A 16,269-nucleotide genomic window follows, 5' to 3' on the forward strand; every position below is an offset into this window, starting at 1 on the left:
GGCACAAGAAAAAGAGTTTCAAGAGCCCCTTAAAATGAATGAAAATTCTTTCAAATAGCACTTGTTTCTCACGTTAGCCTTGTGTTAAATGCTTAGTTTGATCTGATCAAAAGATATTACACCCACCTCCATGCTCTAAAATCAATTTGATTTGTCACTCACGCTGAAGGTGGCACCGATGTACTCCTAGAACGGTTGCTCTGCCTATCTAAACTGATGCCAGAAACAGGAGTAAAAAGCCTGGGCTTACTAGGACCCACACAGCAGAAGAGGGAAGCACTGGATTAGTATAAGGGAGAGCAATGATTAATTTAGGCAAATAATTGTAGCACTCCAACTAAACAATACAACAACCTGTAATAAGAGATCAGAGCTCCAAAAGGCGAGTGGATCGACAGTGGGGGTGAACATTCACATGATGCCACCTGGTTGGTGGCCCAAAACGATAAACAAGCATTTACAATGCAACGGGTCTTGCGTTTGCTCATGTTAGAGCTGATCGCGTTGTAAACTCTTAACCCAACTTTCCACCTATCGGGCAAAAGTGCATTTATGTACATAACTCGAAAAAGTGAAATCAAGTATGTAAAGCGCTCGACTTCTGCCAAGTGAGATCGCGCTCGTAAATTAGAGGAAAAAAAGTCCACAAGCCCGATGGAAAACAGCGAGACTCGCATGTTTTCTGTACTTGGTCGCTGCGCTGGAGGACGGCTAGCCACCGGAAAAGCCATGACATATGCGTGCCCTCGACTAATGAAAGCAAACAGATTTTATTAGGGAAGCCCACAAACCAATAAAAAACACTGACGTGAAGTTGACAGGGCTCCAAGCCCTTTTCTAAATACAAAAGAGTCTTGCTGCGATACGCATGAGCGAGCGCATGCAACGCAGGCTCGACCCTAAAAAGATGATCTCCGTGGGGATACAGAGGATCCCCTTCTGAAGACAATCCAGTTGGGATCCTTCTCCAAATAATCCACACACCTACAGAACGAATGTCTGGGACATGTTCATTAAAATTACATTTACATATTCATGCTAAGTTTTCAACAGTAAATCAATTTTATGTGTGCCACTTGCCTTTACCCACTCCCTGGAGCCTACGAAGTTCAAAGAAACACTAGCAAGTTGGCATATCCCTTGATACTGCTACAGAGCCTACCTGTTTGAGTTCTTGTATTGAAGGCTATGGGTCATCAGAAAGCAAAAGGGGGCTCAACTACAAAGCAGCACTCCTTTACATTAAGACAATAAACTAATGCACACACAAAAACGTAACCACATTTGACTGTCAGTGGAGTCATTTAGTTCAATGAATCTCTTAACGTACCAGGGTCTGACGGCTACAACCCTTTTCAATGTGACACTGAATTCACTCTATCAATATCAAGTTTGTTTTGGAGGCTAGCAGCAAACTTTATCTGCATATAGATGCTGAGCAACTGCTATTAATGGAAAGGTCCTCACAAATGTGTAACAGAGACCAATGACTACAATAACTGACACTTTACAGAAATCTTCGTTATCTATTGCTTCTACTCCTCTTTTTTATTTCTCAAAACTTTTGATGCAAGTTCTGTGTTGTATCCATGCACGACTACTGTTGGTGCACCCGCTACACAAGATTACAAAAAAAGGCCTGCATCTCATCATTCATTTCTCAATGAGTAGTTAGTTATACATTCAAATGCCTATAAAAGCAGATGTTTGGTTAAAAAAAAAAACTTCTCTAAGTGCGCAGTAGTACTACATAGTTTAATATATGTCAGCAAATTGTACCTGTTAGTAGTAGACTAATAGTGAAGACCGCCCAAATCATAGCACATTTACAAATCTACATGCATGAAATTATGAGACTTGTTTTATATGCCCCATACCTAATAGGCCATTTACTCACAGAAACGGGAAAACAAGAATCAAAACAAAATGGAACAAATGGCACAAACACTTCAATGTGGCTTTAAAAAAGAACTGACGAAAGCACGGGGCTGGCAGACCTTTCCATAGCTAATGAGTGAAAAGAGTGAGGAGACTAGGTCTCAGTGGGCAGCTTTATCTAGCTTTGGGAAAAAGAAAACTACTTGAACAGAAACTCCTTCTCCAGTGCAAACCGAGCACCCCGATTATACAGATAGAAAAACAGTGGGGCTCCTGAGAAAGCGATGATAATGCCCTTCTCTAGCCCCCAACCCCTGTAGAAGAGCCCGGATAGGTAGATAACGGGAGGTATGCAGGAAGCATTCTATGAAAGTAGATTTATTTTGACTGAGCGGGAGAAATAAGGAATAGCTGCAACCAAATATTTTCCAGGGATCGATTTTAATTCAAGATTAGCACAAGTGTAGATAGATGAATGTGGAAACTCAAACTACTGAAGACTGAAATACGTACTTCAGATACCTTTGCTACCTAAAGAAAGACAATGAATACATCCGTTTGCTGTTCTGGATAATGCGCCTGGGGAGGTTAATTGGCTCTTACCCACATGCAGTGATTGAGGAGCGAGCAAGAGCTGAATAGCGGATGAGGCCAATACGAACGATTTGAGATGAACTATACCTGGTTGTAAACACTTGGTGAATCGTAAACATGGATGGCTCCGATACAGGTTCCACGGGTTCAATGAGGAACCAACAATCGACAACATATGCTTAAAGGATGTAAAACTTTAGACATCGCAACCTGCTGCTGAAAATATTCCAGACACGCTTTTAATGGGAAGCTCCATAAAACAGAGAAAAAGAACAGACAGTCACAAACAGTCATAATCTGTACCATCACATACATTGCCAATACAAAATCGGTTGGGAGGGTCGGGGATGAGGAAGGAAAAATTCACACTGAAAAGCTAGCTGGACTTAAGATGGCTAAAACCTAATCATTTTACTTAGCCGTCCACCAACCTTACTGAACTGCTTGGCTAATCAATTTTAATGTACTTGTCAATTGTACGTATAATTAAGAGGAATTATAAAATACGACGGCATGAGATCACGAAACCAGCTACATGGTATTAGTATACTTCACACAGGCACTCGGTGAAAAGACTTCACCATTCACTTAACACTAAGCTGAGCTGGAAATCCTCTGCAAACAGCAGTTTGTGTCTGAAGGCTTTGCACTGCTGTTATCCTCTACGCGTTTTGCAACCTCTGCATTATATGCGAAGCAGTCCTATATAGCTATATTTGGGCTGTTACAGAGGATACTTCTGACCTAAAGTGGGGCTTGAAAGCTAATGTTTTCTGAATCCTTCTGAACTACGCAGCAACGCGGTGCCAGATTGCCAAGGCTCCTTCAAATACCCTACTCCCGCCAAACTCCTCCACCCACTCTTCTTGAGGAACACATACTGATATCCAAGGATGGGAGGTCTGGATCACGGAGATCTGCTCGTCTGAAATTGTTCACACATGCGTTTCACTCGGCTAGATTTATGCGTATGGCCTAATTTGTTACAGGGCCAATGTTTCGACGTAATTTTACCTCGTACACAGGAGGTACTTCCAATTCTGAATAAAACCTAACACATGATTGTTTATAAATTATTACTGCGACACCAACGTTTACATAGCAACTGCAATTTGTTCAGCCTATTTAACTAACCGATCTATTGCTTTCTATCCTGTTTGATCAAACATCTAGGAATTCATACAATCAAGTCACACAAATCATTTATGTAGACTATTCTCCTTACATTTTTGTTGTAAAATAACTAAAAAAAGGGGTTATTACTATTAGTTGAGGGATTAGGTACACACCTCAGGTAAAAACCACAATTCTTGTCAAAACAAACCCTCAAAGACACTAAATTAACCTGAACTCGACCCCTGGTAGCTACTGCACAGAGCAGACAAGCTTAATTAGTGTAAAGTGTACAGTATTTATACATATGTACATGTTCCAAAGTGGTGATAAAGTAAAAATGTAAAACAATAAAAATCCCAACCCAAATTAGAAAAACAAACACTATTATATAAAAATGACAAAAATCAAATAAGGGGACTGGAGATATGGTTTTTAAAAAAAAATCTTTTGAAGAAGTAATAGTGCCAAGAAGAACATAATGCCACTGATAGTCAATTGACTGAGGCAGAACAGGAACTAGGGGCAATTTGACGCTGACCACGATGAAAGCTTGTCAGATATATTAAGCAGGAGTGTCCTGGTCAAATAATTTACCTTCCAACTATAGTCTTTTAAGTCCCAATCTACCACTAAAGTAGCCTTTAAAAGTTTGCTCAGACCTCAGGTGAGGCACTCCGACTCACCGGGGGGCAGGCAGAGTCCAGCTCAAGTCCATTTGCCATTGATCAGCTAGGCAATTGCAGGATTGGCCTTTTGGATTGGTTTGCACTCCTAGCACTTGAACAGGAGGTCAGCCTTATGACTCTTGGTGTCCACTTCTTTGCCCAGAGTACAAGAGACAGCAAATGCAGTCCTCCAGGGCTCTTTTCAGGTTGCAGACAGCAGGTTACGTCTGCTGCTGATTTTCCTCAGGCCTGGAAGTGGGTGCCAGAACATCTAACACTAAAATCCAGTTTTAAACAGTTCCTGTACCCTCAACAAGCTGAGAGACAGGAGGGTGCTAAAATTAAAAATGAGCTTTCAGCAACCAGGCAGTGAATACACACATGATGTTTTGGTATTCCGGTTTGAACCTTTCAATTGTGCCCCAATGCTGTAGGTAAACCCAGCAGACCTGTCAAACAGACAGTGATACTGTAATGCTGTAATGCAACTGGATTGCCTTGAAAGACAACAGATGAGCTGTGCCCAAGTGCCAGCTAACATTAGCCTGTGACAGGGGTGACCACTTTGAAGTGTGCCCCCATGTGTCATATCAATAGCCTCTGCAGACCTGTCAAGCAGGACAGGACACTGAAGTCATACTTGCCACTTTTATGTCAAAAGGATCCGCCCAGGCTCCCATATATATATATATATATTTTCTATCAGGTTCAGATGGGATGTCTCTACCCATTAAGGTCAGTCTACTGTTTGCCCCGGGGAGCAGTTCACACAGGGGCGTAGCTTTGTCAGTGAGATCCTGATTCAAATTTTCCAACTATGAAGGCAGTGGGCTGCAGTGTGGAGGGGTAAGATATCTAAGTTTTGAGATGGCCTGTTTCCATGAGGAACAGAGTCCGTACAGAATTCCATTAGGTGGACCTCTGTCTATAGTGGATCTGTGAGTGAAAAACAATGGGCTGGAATACTGCCTTAGAGCCTGCCACTGGTAAAACTATTTCCAAGCATTCATCACATCACCTTTTGTATGTTTGATTATGAGTAGTACGCCTGGAAACTGGTGCAGCTTTGGAAGCTTACCATATCCAATATTTGGGAATGCCAAAAAGTAGCAAATTTGTACCCATGTAAGGAGTACCTCTATGGATGTAGATTTACTAATTGCCTGTTAAACCAGTCAATATGTACATTTAAGTTTCCACTCCAAAAATGAACATGTTAAAACCTCTTAGCAAAACCAAAATGAGGCAGGCATGGCAAACTTGACTCAGGGCCTCCGGACCCAAATGCCAAACCAAGAATGCATTTGAGTGGTACTGCACCCCAAACACCATCCCAGAAACTACACCCCAGTCTGTCCCACTTAGGCCTGATAGTTCCATCTTGGAATCCATAACTATAATCACATACAACACAACAGCCTGGAATCCCTACACTAGCATTACTTATTTTAAATATATTTTCACTAAACACACTCTTCTTTTTCTCGGCGACAAGAAGCCTGGTACAGTTGTCAAATTGGTGCACGTAGGCAGGGCTCTCTCTTCCAGGCCCTCAACTTTTACAAATCATTTTATCAAGTCACTGACGGCCCCATATACTAAGCCCAATTTGCACACCAGCAAATTAATATGGTGAGCTGAGCCAGAGTCGAGCCAAGGTGGGCATGCCAACAAATTCATAAGGTGAGCTGAGCCAAGGGTCTGGCTAGGCTGTACGAATCCGTGCACTAGCTAAGCAATGAAAATGTTTAGCATGTATATTGTTCAACAAAAATGTAAAAATAGGATAGTCTCTTCCAAATTCAATTACAGCCATTTATTAAAAGGGATAGTTTTTAAACATGAACCTAGAAACTTTAATGGCTCTCCCACCCCAAAGCAATGCCATTAGGGAACTAAGAGCCAAGAAAGCAGTAAGATAAACCCCAAATGTGGTTTATATTATTATTATCATTATTATTATAGATGGTGCAGCATTATAGTTTATTAAGTTAAACAGAAGAGGTACTTGTACAACACACATCCTGAACTCAAGTATTTAAAGGTGTTCCCATGTGTGATAAAAAGAAAAAGGAGGCTGTGTAAAATGATATCTTTGCCTAGACTCACACAATTTGGACAGTCAGGGAAGCCGGCATTGATTCAAGTTTAACTAGTTTCACGTCGGCAACTAAATGCATCACTCGCTCTTGCTCTCTACTATTTTACATCAAAGGTCAATTCTTTGAGAAGAACTGACTCAAACACAGCAGAATCGACTCAAGGCCCTCAGACCAAACTATCAAGGTAGGAATGCATTTTTATGCGGGCACCTCACTCCAACCCACCCCTGAAGCTACACCCTTGAGCCGACACCTCACCACAGGGAAGGGAACCATCAAGCTGCCAGATGACAGCTGAATATCTACAAAAGGAATCAAGAGGCTTTAGGCAGGCAAAAGGTAACATTTTTTAATTTAGCTTTGCCATGAAATTGGATAATTTGTTTAACTATTATAAAGAGCTCTTGAAATATTTCTCTAGGTGTTTTCCCAGGTAGAGATAACAGTTATTAAACTTGACATTGTATCGCAAAGCTTTTCTTTGGAACAGATAACCTTACTACAGAGAGAATAGTCTTTTGACTGTAATACCATGTTTAGCATTAAACTTTTACATGTCATTCTCTTAAATAACATATACCATGTCATAATGGGGTGTAAGAAATATTTAGAGTGACCTAATATTAAAATGGAGGATTGAGGCCTGTCGGAGGGGTTATTTTGACAGGACTAATTTGTATTTTAAACCTGCACAGCCAAGCTATTGGCAGCAGGCCTGCAGTTATGTCTGCATTTTCACTGCAGTGGGTGGAAGACTGTGAGCAGCACTGCCAGCATCCACATATTTAAGAAGTTACGCTCTACTAAAAAGAACAAAAATCCAGAAAAAAGTATCTAGAGATTAACAGTACCAATTGCACAAACAATTGTAAATATTAAAAGACTTTCAACTGAAGTGAGTGTTATCATGCACTGCATTTACCACAATGCATCTGGGCGAATTGCTAGCTGGTATGCCTGACAGTGTGCTGCCACCCCTTCTTTTATGTTTTGTCCACGCTTTTATGTAATTTTTTTATAAGATTAGGTTGCCTCTACTCATGTCTTTCTCAGGAACCCTTTATGCTAGGTTTTCTCACCATTTTCTTTTTTCCCAAAAATGTAGCAAATTTATAAATATTATTTTCACATGCAAGAATCCAGCACTTGCTTAGTTTTACCTGCCTATCCCTCTTGAAAAGGTGTATGCAATTGATAAGCTCAACAAATTTGTATTATAATGAGCATGATCATTGACCTTTGTACATTGCTCCTTTCCTCCTTTGTTTTTCCTTAAACTCGTCATCTTCCTTCGCAGCTCATTTTGTGTGTTCTCAAAGATGGCTTGTGCTGAAGCAGATATGTCAATAAAAAATTGAGTGTTTATGCATTTTAAGTAATAATAATAAAATATAGAGAAAATTAATGTAGAAAAATAAAGTGCACGTTTGAAAATGTGCCCACGGAGAGGGGCTACGAAGATTTACGAATTATACTAAAATGACTAAAAATACGTGAAAATGTTGAAAATGCGTAATAATAATGTACTAATATGTGATATTGAACTATATAACGTACGTTTTGCATTATATTGTAGAGCTAACTTAACCGAAGTTGTGGCCTAGTTTTGACAGGCCTCATGCAGAAGCTGAATAATCATGCAATGTAGAAGGTTGATGTGTTGAACTGACCCGGAACCACTTGTGTTAATAAAATCTGCTTAGCTAGAATTTTCTGCAATGAACCGATGGACAGGAGTTGAGGGACTAGAGTATGTAACTAATTCAGTGTAAAGCAGACGAGATGTACTTTCCCAGGACTCGAACAATAGTAACACGGACTGGAGAAGAAGATGCAACATTTTCGATACCTGATGAGCAGGATGATGGAGGGCATCGTACAGTGAACCAATCGACACCTTGAGAACAGCGTAATATTAGAATTCATAGATTTGAAAAATAAAAGTTATTGGACAGCGTCATATATGGTGACTAACTGACCAATTAGGATTTGGGGGGATAGGCTGGGTAACTTTAATATAATGTCATGACAAAGGGGAAAAACTTCAGAACTGATAGGGGAGAGAACTTATTCCGAAACTGATGCGATATTGGGGGAGAAGAGATTCTGTTATTGGGCTCAAGCTCATGAGAACCTGATGCGTTGTTGATCGATTGATGACCTGAAGGTGAAAACTGACTTTGTTGCTGATCCATACTGTGGATAGGTAGCTATGACAATGTGACTGATTAACTAGTGTGCCTTTTCTTTCCAGGTACCAACTGTACTTTGTTATAGTTTTTCTCCTAGCTAGACGTTTTTCCAAATTAATGTTCTAAACTGTTTTCGCATGAATTCCCACATGCCAATGCTAATCTGTGTTAGGTAGGGCTCCGATTCTGAGACGTTAATATATACGGTGACAAATGATTGATGGACTGATTTGCTGAACTCTGCTATTCATGTTAAAACATTCTTCTTTATTGGCTTATGTTGAGGCATTAGAACGTATGTTTTCTCAAGTTCTGATTAGGTTATTGTGGTGGGGCGTGGATGTTGGGCTTGCTAGTACAGAGGCACAGACCCAAATTTATAGGGGTTCATAAGGCCGAAGCCGTGGTTTTATTGGTTAGTGGAAAAAATATTTAAAAAAAAAATATCAACAACAAAATAAACTCTTGAGACTGATCTTCTCTTTGTGTCTTTTCTTTGGGGAGTCTCTGTTTATAGGTGCGGTGGTATGTGCAGGTCCTCAATGTTCCCTTCTTCCTTTTGTTAGGGTAGTTCCACTGACGGCTTCTCCTTGGTTACGCGTGGAATCTCGATAGAATCAGAGGACAAGACACAGTAAGTGGGACGGTAAGTTTTATATTTACGTATTATTAATAGAAGGGAGGGGTGTGAGGGGAAAGCCGATAGGGGATGGTGTAGTTAGGGGGGTGTTTGGATGGACGACTAGTGGGTCCGTGTCAGGGTAGTGCCAGGCAGAGGTCGTGCTTTGTGACTTCCCCAGTTCCCCAACCAACACTGCCCTGTTCCCCTTCTACCCTCCCCGGTACCTTTTCCCTCCCGTTTCCTCCCTCCTGCCCCTTTAGAATAGCTGTCCCTGAATAAACCCCGTACCTTGCTGAGCCACGATCCTCCTGGATCGTGGCTGGATTCTTCGTCCTCCGGGGAGGCTTCTCCTTCTCCCAGGTAACTGCGGGGGTGTTGTTCCTTTCGTCTGGTTTCGGTTGCCGCTGCGATCCCGTTCTCCTCTCCTGCTCTCCTCTCATCCTCCTCTCTGCCGCGGCGTCTCCTTTTATCTGGGTTTCGGCGTTTTCAGAGCCGACAACCCGGAAATCCGGCCTCGTCCCGAGGCGCGGCTCCGATGCGTCTCCATGACAACGCGTCATGGAGACGGAAGAAAGACTCCTCCGTCGCCAATGCTGCCGTTCTGGAGGCGCGGTGTAGGACACCCGCCTACAGTTATGTTATTGGTGGTCATTAATGAATTAATCTTGAGTGGATTGAATAAAGTTTGAATCAACCTTATGACTTAGTATTGTAACTAATAGAGAAATAAAATTTATAAAACGTATAACTGAGTTGTGGTTATTCATGAGATGTTGACGTTATTCACTGATGATTAATGTTTTGCTTAATTGTTATTGAATTGTGTATTGATTATTGATGGTCTTCAATTACTACATAGCTAGGATACTCCAGGCGAATCAAAAGGTTCATCGACCTATACGCGTCCCCTTGTAAGTTTACTTACTAAGGGACCAGGCGCCCTAGCAGTTTTTGGTAGCAGCTTGATGGTTAGTTTCCTTGGAGAACTAGTTACATGGTGACCGATGGTTATGGTGGTAGTTTAAAAATTAGGGTTAGTTATTCATTTTATGAAGTTTGAATTTTGTTTTTACGAAATGGCAGCTGTAGCAAGGATGATGTCCCCTTAAGTCCAGAAATGACTTTCCCAGATCCTGGATTCTGCTATTAAAGTTGGGTATGTTCTCGGCATTCTAGTATTAGTATGAAAGTGGCAGGTTGCGCTTGCAAAGGCTTATGCAGATCGCAGGTGAATTGTGATGTATGTGAGGGAAGAAGGGAGTCTGCGTACTCCAGTTGAGGTTTAGTAGAAGTGTGCGTACTCCGCAGTATGAGAGTTAGGAAGTCGAACTTCATATGTGTGTGGCGCTTTGTGCACAAAAATTGTCCACGTGGATGTTGGTGATGTACGGATCCTGCATGGTCTAAGTCCCCGGAGTATATTGACAAGTGTAGGAGACACTTGAGTTATATATTGTAATCTGTCTGGTTTAGCAGGTTGATCGGGCGTGGTCAACAAGTCGGTGTGTTAGTTAAGTGAGTAAGAGAACATTTCCGACTGAGATTTGGCAAGTCCTATGCGCACCAGGACAGACCCATTGATCAGTTGAGAGTGAAATTTGTGGGTCAAATTTGGCTTGTGAAAGTGGGAGACTGAGAAAGAGGAATAGCTGCATGAACGAAAGGGCCATCAGTGAAAATCCGTAAGGTCTCTGAAGAGATTGTGTACCTTCCTGTAGTAAACCAGCAGGTTTGTTTTTGGTTATTGGTTAGCGCGCGCAATACTTTTGCATTAGTTTGTGTGAATTGGAATTAAGGAGGACAAGCCGCAAGACTTTGTCAGCCGCTGTGTTTGAGTGTGACATCAGAGTGAGCCGCGCTGGGATGGGTTGGTTAGTGAAAAGAGACGCGAGCGGATTGGCAGCGAGGCAATAGGTTGAGAAAGTGGGTGAAGGGAATCTTGGGAGTAAAAGTCATGTCCTTACTGAATCGAATAAATACAAACAGAAAAAGATGAAATTTTTCAAAGCTTTTAGGAGTGCCATTAAGGGCGATACATACATTAAGGCGACAGTGGGGGCTCCAACTCCACCGGAAAATACTCCGGCATTTATTGTGATGGAGGAGCGAGGTGTCGCGCCATGTCTTTGGTTAAAGCAGTGGTGCAAATTGACAGAGAAACAGGGAGCTTTAGCGTTTCCGAAGCATGGAACGTTTCATTTTAGAATTTTGGATCAGTTGCGAATGACACTATATGAGACAAAGCCACTTCCGAGACCAGCACAGTTTGAGGCATTAGCGGTTTGGGAGCTCATAGCAAGAAATTAAATTCCAGATGAGAATAAGGAAAGTAGAGACGTCTTTAGCAGAGGCAAGATGGGATTGGGAACAGAAACAGTGGAGAATGGCGACATTGCAGGGTGTTAAGTTGTTGCCTGCTATCACAGAGGCAGTTGAGTCAGAAGGGAAAGAGGATACTAGCAAGAGTGATAAGAGTTTGTCAGGCGGTAAGAAGAAGAAGAAGACTTATGTGGAAGAAGAAGATTCAGATGTTGAGGATCTTATTACTCAGGTGTTGAGGGACCAACCTCCACCAATGAAGGGGGTCCTAGTACTAGTTCTGATCCAACTGCCCCAACTCAAATGTCAGGGACAGCGGGACCAGTACAGACAGATAATGGACAGGTACTAGGAGTAGTGCAGAGTATTCCAAATGCAGTGACTACTTTAGTAGTCCAAGCGCAGATGCACCCACCACCGCTACAGAGAATTTATCAGGAGGTACCAATTCTCGAGACATCCTCAAACTGAGTGGTTCCCATGGAGCAAGTGGTTCAGAGGCCGATGTTAGTACAGACTGAACCGACTCCAATGTTGCTGCCTCAGACACAGCCACAGGGTTTGCCAAAGTTCACACCAATGACTGGGACACAGTCAGATGTGACACCAGTGATGAATCAGAGTATGGGAGTAGCTCTTCCACAAAATGCGGGTGTCAGAGCAGCACCACTTGCGATATCGCTGCTGATTACTGTTGGTCCAGCGGTACCATTGTTTGCGCAGAGTAAGCAGATTGCAGGAGAACAGGGTGAAATGTCACAAAGCCCCGTGGGGGGGAGAGGGGGGGGGGGGGGTGAGAGAACATGTGCAGGTGGTTTCATTTATGGGTCAGACCTTTGATGGATCCAGGCCATTAATGGACCTTAGTCCACTTGTTGCGCTTCCAGATGCTGTAAATGTCCAGAGTGTAAGTCAGAGCTTGAAGCTTTTGACACCGCAAACTCCAAGTGCAGTGGTACAACAGGTGCCATTGCCGAACGCAAGTAACATTTCATTACAGGAATTAACAGCACAGCAGTTAAATGAGTGGTTAGACAGTCTGAATTCCCCTCGAAATACATCCAAGGGTGAAGAGCAAATTGATCATGTAAGACTGGCTAACGAAATAACCGAACTAGTTGAAGGATAGATGGGAGTAAACAGGTTAGAATCCTATACCGAAGGAGAGCTGAGATATTTGTGTCTGAGAATTACCAGAGAAGTGGGCAAGATACATCAGAAATTGGCAGATCTGGCAGATAAACATGACACAGAAATTGAGAAAACAAAGCACTTTAAACAAAGCTATAGGTTAGATTTTGAGGCTAAGGATTTTAAGCGCATGAGTTCAGCTGGGATGAAAGCGCATCTCAAAGAATTATTGCAGAGTGCTCAGATTTGGGGAGCATTAGAGAAGTGGGGAGGCAGATGGGCAAAGAAGAAGGATAAACGAAAACGAGATTCACAAGAAGGGTCTGAAAGTGTTTAGAAAGAAAAAGAACCAGTACAAATTTTACCAATGACGGAAATTCCAGGAGGGCAATTCGTTCATGTGCCTTGGCACAGGATTGATATTCTGTCATTCACAAACGATTATCCAAAACTGAGAGAGAAACCAGTTGAGTGGTACCAGAAAAACAGATAGATTTGTGAAGCTTTCAAAATGTCTGTGGGAAGTCTTGAATACTCTGTTGGAGATAGTAGTGCCAGCTAAATTGTGGGTTGAGTGCAAGAGAGCAGTGGATTGGCCGACAAGTGAACCAGAAAGGGACAGGGCTACAGGTGCACCATCACCTGAAGTAATGAAACATTATTATAAGGTGATTGAGTTCCTTAAGATGAGAATCTCGCCTAAAAATACTGATTGGCAGAGAACAGACAGGAAAGTGCAGGAGGTAAAAGAATCCATACTATGAGGGATTGTTGAAGGCGTTCATGGAATACAATGGTAAGGAAGCAATTGAACTGAAAGACATGTTGCACTTTGTGTTCAAGTTTGTAGAAGGATTGAGACCTGAAATAGGTCAGATGATTAAGAGTCATTTGATTTGTTGGCAAGCGAAACCAATTCATGAGGTATTGTAATATGCGAAATATGGTAGTGATGAGATTGAGTTGAAGCAGAAAAAGCTGAAGGAGAAGGCGATGGTGATGCAAATCAAGGCAGCTCAGACAGAAGTGCAAGGAGCTTTGGTGCAGCAGATACCGCAACAGCAGGGAACTGTCATGTTCAAACCTCAGATGAGAGGTAGGGGTAGTGGAATCAATGTGTATCGTGGACCGGATTTGAGTACTGTAGTGGTTCAGAATGAAGTGCAAGGGATGAAAAAGATGTTACTGTGTCATCTTTGCGGAAACGTGGGAGACTGGAAGCAGGAGTGTCCGATGATGGTGCAGGATGGTGTTGTTCAGCAAAGTGGTGATATCAATACATTTCAAACTGTAAATGTCCCTAGAATTAAAGGACTTAATCCAAATTTTCAGAATAACATGAATCAAGTGCAGAAATTTCAACCCGTGCAGCAGATGCAAATGCCTTGTGCACAAATAACACAGTTGCAACTAATGCAGCAGCAGGTTCCTATGGTACCTAGACAGCAAATGCAGATAGCTCAAGCCCCGATGGAACAGCAACAGATGATGCTTACACAGCAGGTCACAGGTCAGAGACAAGACAGAAGTAGTGACATAGTGCACCAATTCCCATTACATAGTGAGAATGAAATAAACGACAAATGGATGTGTGAGAGTTCTTACGAGAAGCCATGTATGCTAGCAACTTCCCTAGAGGTATATTAGAGAGGACCTTTTGTGAAAGGAAGGGTGATGGGTCATAGGGTCTGATTCTTAGTGGACACAGAAGCTACACGCTCTACAGTAAGAAGTGCAGAAGTTCCAAACTTACCTCTTTCAGGCAGAACAGTTCAGGTTCTAGGGGTAGTGAACAGATAGTTGTTAAACCCGATCACAGATCCAGTACAGTTTGAGAATGGCAACTTCCAGAGACTGCACATGTTTGAGGTCTGTGACTCAAGTCCAGTATCTCTACTGGGAAGGAACTTGTTGTGCAAGACCAGATGTTCGATTAGTTGTTCAACTACTGGAATAGAGGTTCAGACGAATAGTGATGATGAGGAAGAACAAACTCCTGAAACTGAGAATGAAACCATTAATGAAGGAGTACCCGCTGATTGAGTTTTTCCCCTATGTTTATTGTGAAAGAATTACATGCTGACTTGCAGGGAACAGTACAGGAAAATGTTTGGGAGCAGACAGGTAAAGAAGTGGGTTTGATCAAGGGAGTGGAGCTGAGTAAGATCATTTTGATATAGTGTTTCCACAGCTTCCACAGTATAACATGGCACAGGATGTTCTGATGAAAGTGGCACAGATAATAGGAGATTTTCTGAAACAACGGGTTTTGATGGAAGTGTTGAGCAGTCCATGTAATTCACCGATAACGGGCCTAAAGAAGCCTTGTGGGAAAGAACGAATTGTGCAAGACTTGCGAAAAGTTAATGACCTGGTGGTCAAGTGTTGTCCTGTAGTGCCGAACCCAGCAGTAATATTGTATCAGATTCCATGCGATGCAGAGTGGTTCACAGTGGTTGATTTGTCACAAGCTTTCTTTTATGTGCCTCTCCCTGAGGATAGTCAGTTTCTATTTAGTTTCAAATTTCTAGACAGTCTACAACTGGTGCAGGCTTCCTCAAGGGTACACAGAGTCACCCGCTCTGTTCAATCAGATCTTGAAAAATAATCTGGAGTCATTGGAACTACTGTACCAATCGACTCTGGTGCAGTCCATTGATGACATATTAATTGCATCCAAAACAAGGGACGAGTGTAAGTACGACTCGATTGCCCTGTTGAATCACGTGGGAAAGTTCATACATAAAGTGTCACCATTGAAATTTGAAATTGCAGTACTGTCAGAAGTCAGTGAAATATCTGGGACACCAAATTGAGAAAGGGTCACAAGAGAGTTTCCAGAGAAAGGATTACAATGATACTGCAGAGAGGTCCCCCGACTTCACAGAGAGATGTCAGAATGTTTCTGGGAATGGTAGGTTATTGTTGTCAGTGGATTCCGAATTTTTCTGAGATTGCCAAACTGTTGTAGCAGCTGACACATAAGGTGGTTACAGATCCCATTACTTTAGACCAGGATCAGATGAAGGCATTCACAGAGTTGAGAGAGTTTGTGCAGAGCTCCAGCGTTGGGAATGCCTGATTACACAAACCCATTCATATTGTTTTGACATGAACTTGATGCTTGTTCTTTGTCTGTCTTGATACAGGCCCACAGACGTGCTTATCGCCCAGTAGTCTATTTTTCAGCTACCTTGGACCCAGTCGCAGCAGCCTTAACAGGTTGTTTGTGCGAGGTTGCAGCAGTTGGTCAAAGCCTATAACAGTGTGACGGAGTGGTGATGGGATACCCTTTGACAGTAATGGTACCTCACTCTGTTGAGATCTTAACGCAGTATTTGACTGGTGCCAGACTGACAAGGTATGAGACGAGCATTCTAGGTGCACCAAATGTAACATTGAAGAGATGTACAGTGTTGACTCGGCAACACTGCTTCCAAGTGATACTGTTGAAATTGAAAAGGAAGAAGACATTGAGCTTGATTGTTTTGTGGTAACTGAGTTGTGCACAAAACCAAGACCAGATATCAGAGATACGTGACTGGAAGAAAATGACCAAATTGTCTTTGTCGATGGCTCATGTCTCAGAGATGGTACAGGAACATTGAGAGCAGGATATGCTGTGTGCGCAATTACAGGTACCTTAGAAG

The 16,269-nt window shown here is 42.3% G+C and overlaps 1 protein-coding gene across 6 annotated transcripts in view; it reads right to left on the reverse strand.

Annotated features, from left to right (window-relative positions):
• The window catches only part of RELCH (RAB11 binding and LisH domain, coiled-coil and HEAT repeat containing), a 1,006,576-nt gene that overhangs the window by 961,128 nt on the left and 29,179 nt on the right, over positions 1–16,269 (reverse strand). The gene's annotated exons all lie outside the window — the stretch shown is intronic.

Source organism: Pleurodeles waltl, chromosome 2_2, assembly GCF_031143425.1.
Source record: "Pleurodeles waltl isolate 20211129_DDA chromosome 2_2, aPleWal1.hap1.20221129, whole genome shotgun sequence".
Lineage (NCBI taxonomy): Eukaryota > Metazoa > Chordata > Amphibia > Caudata > Salamandridae > Pleurodeles > Pleurodeles waltl.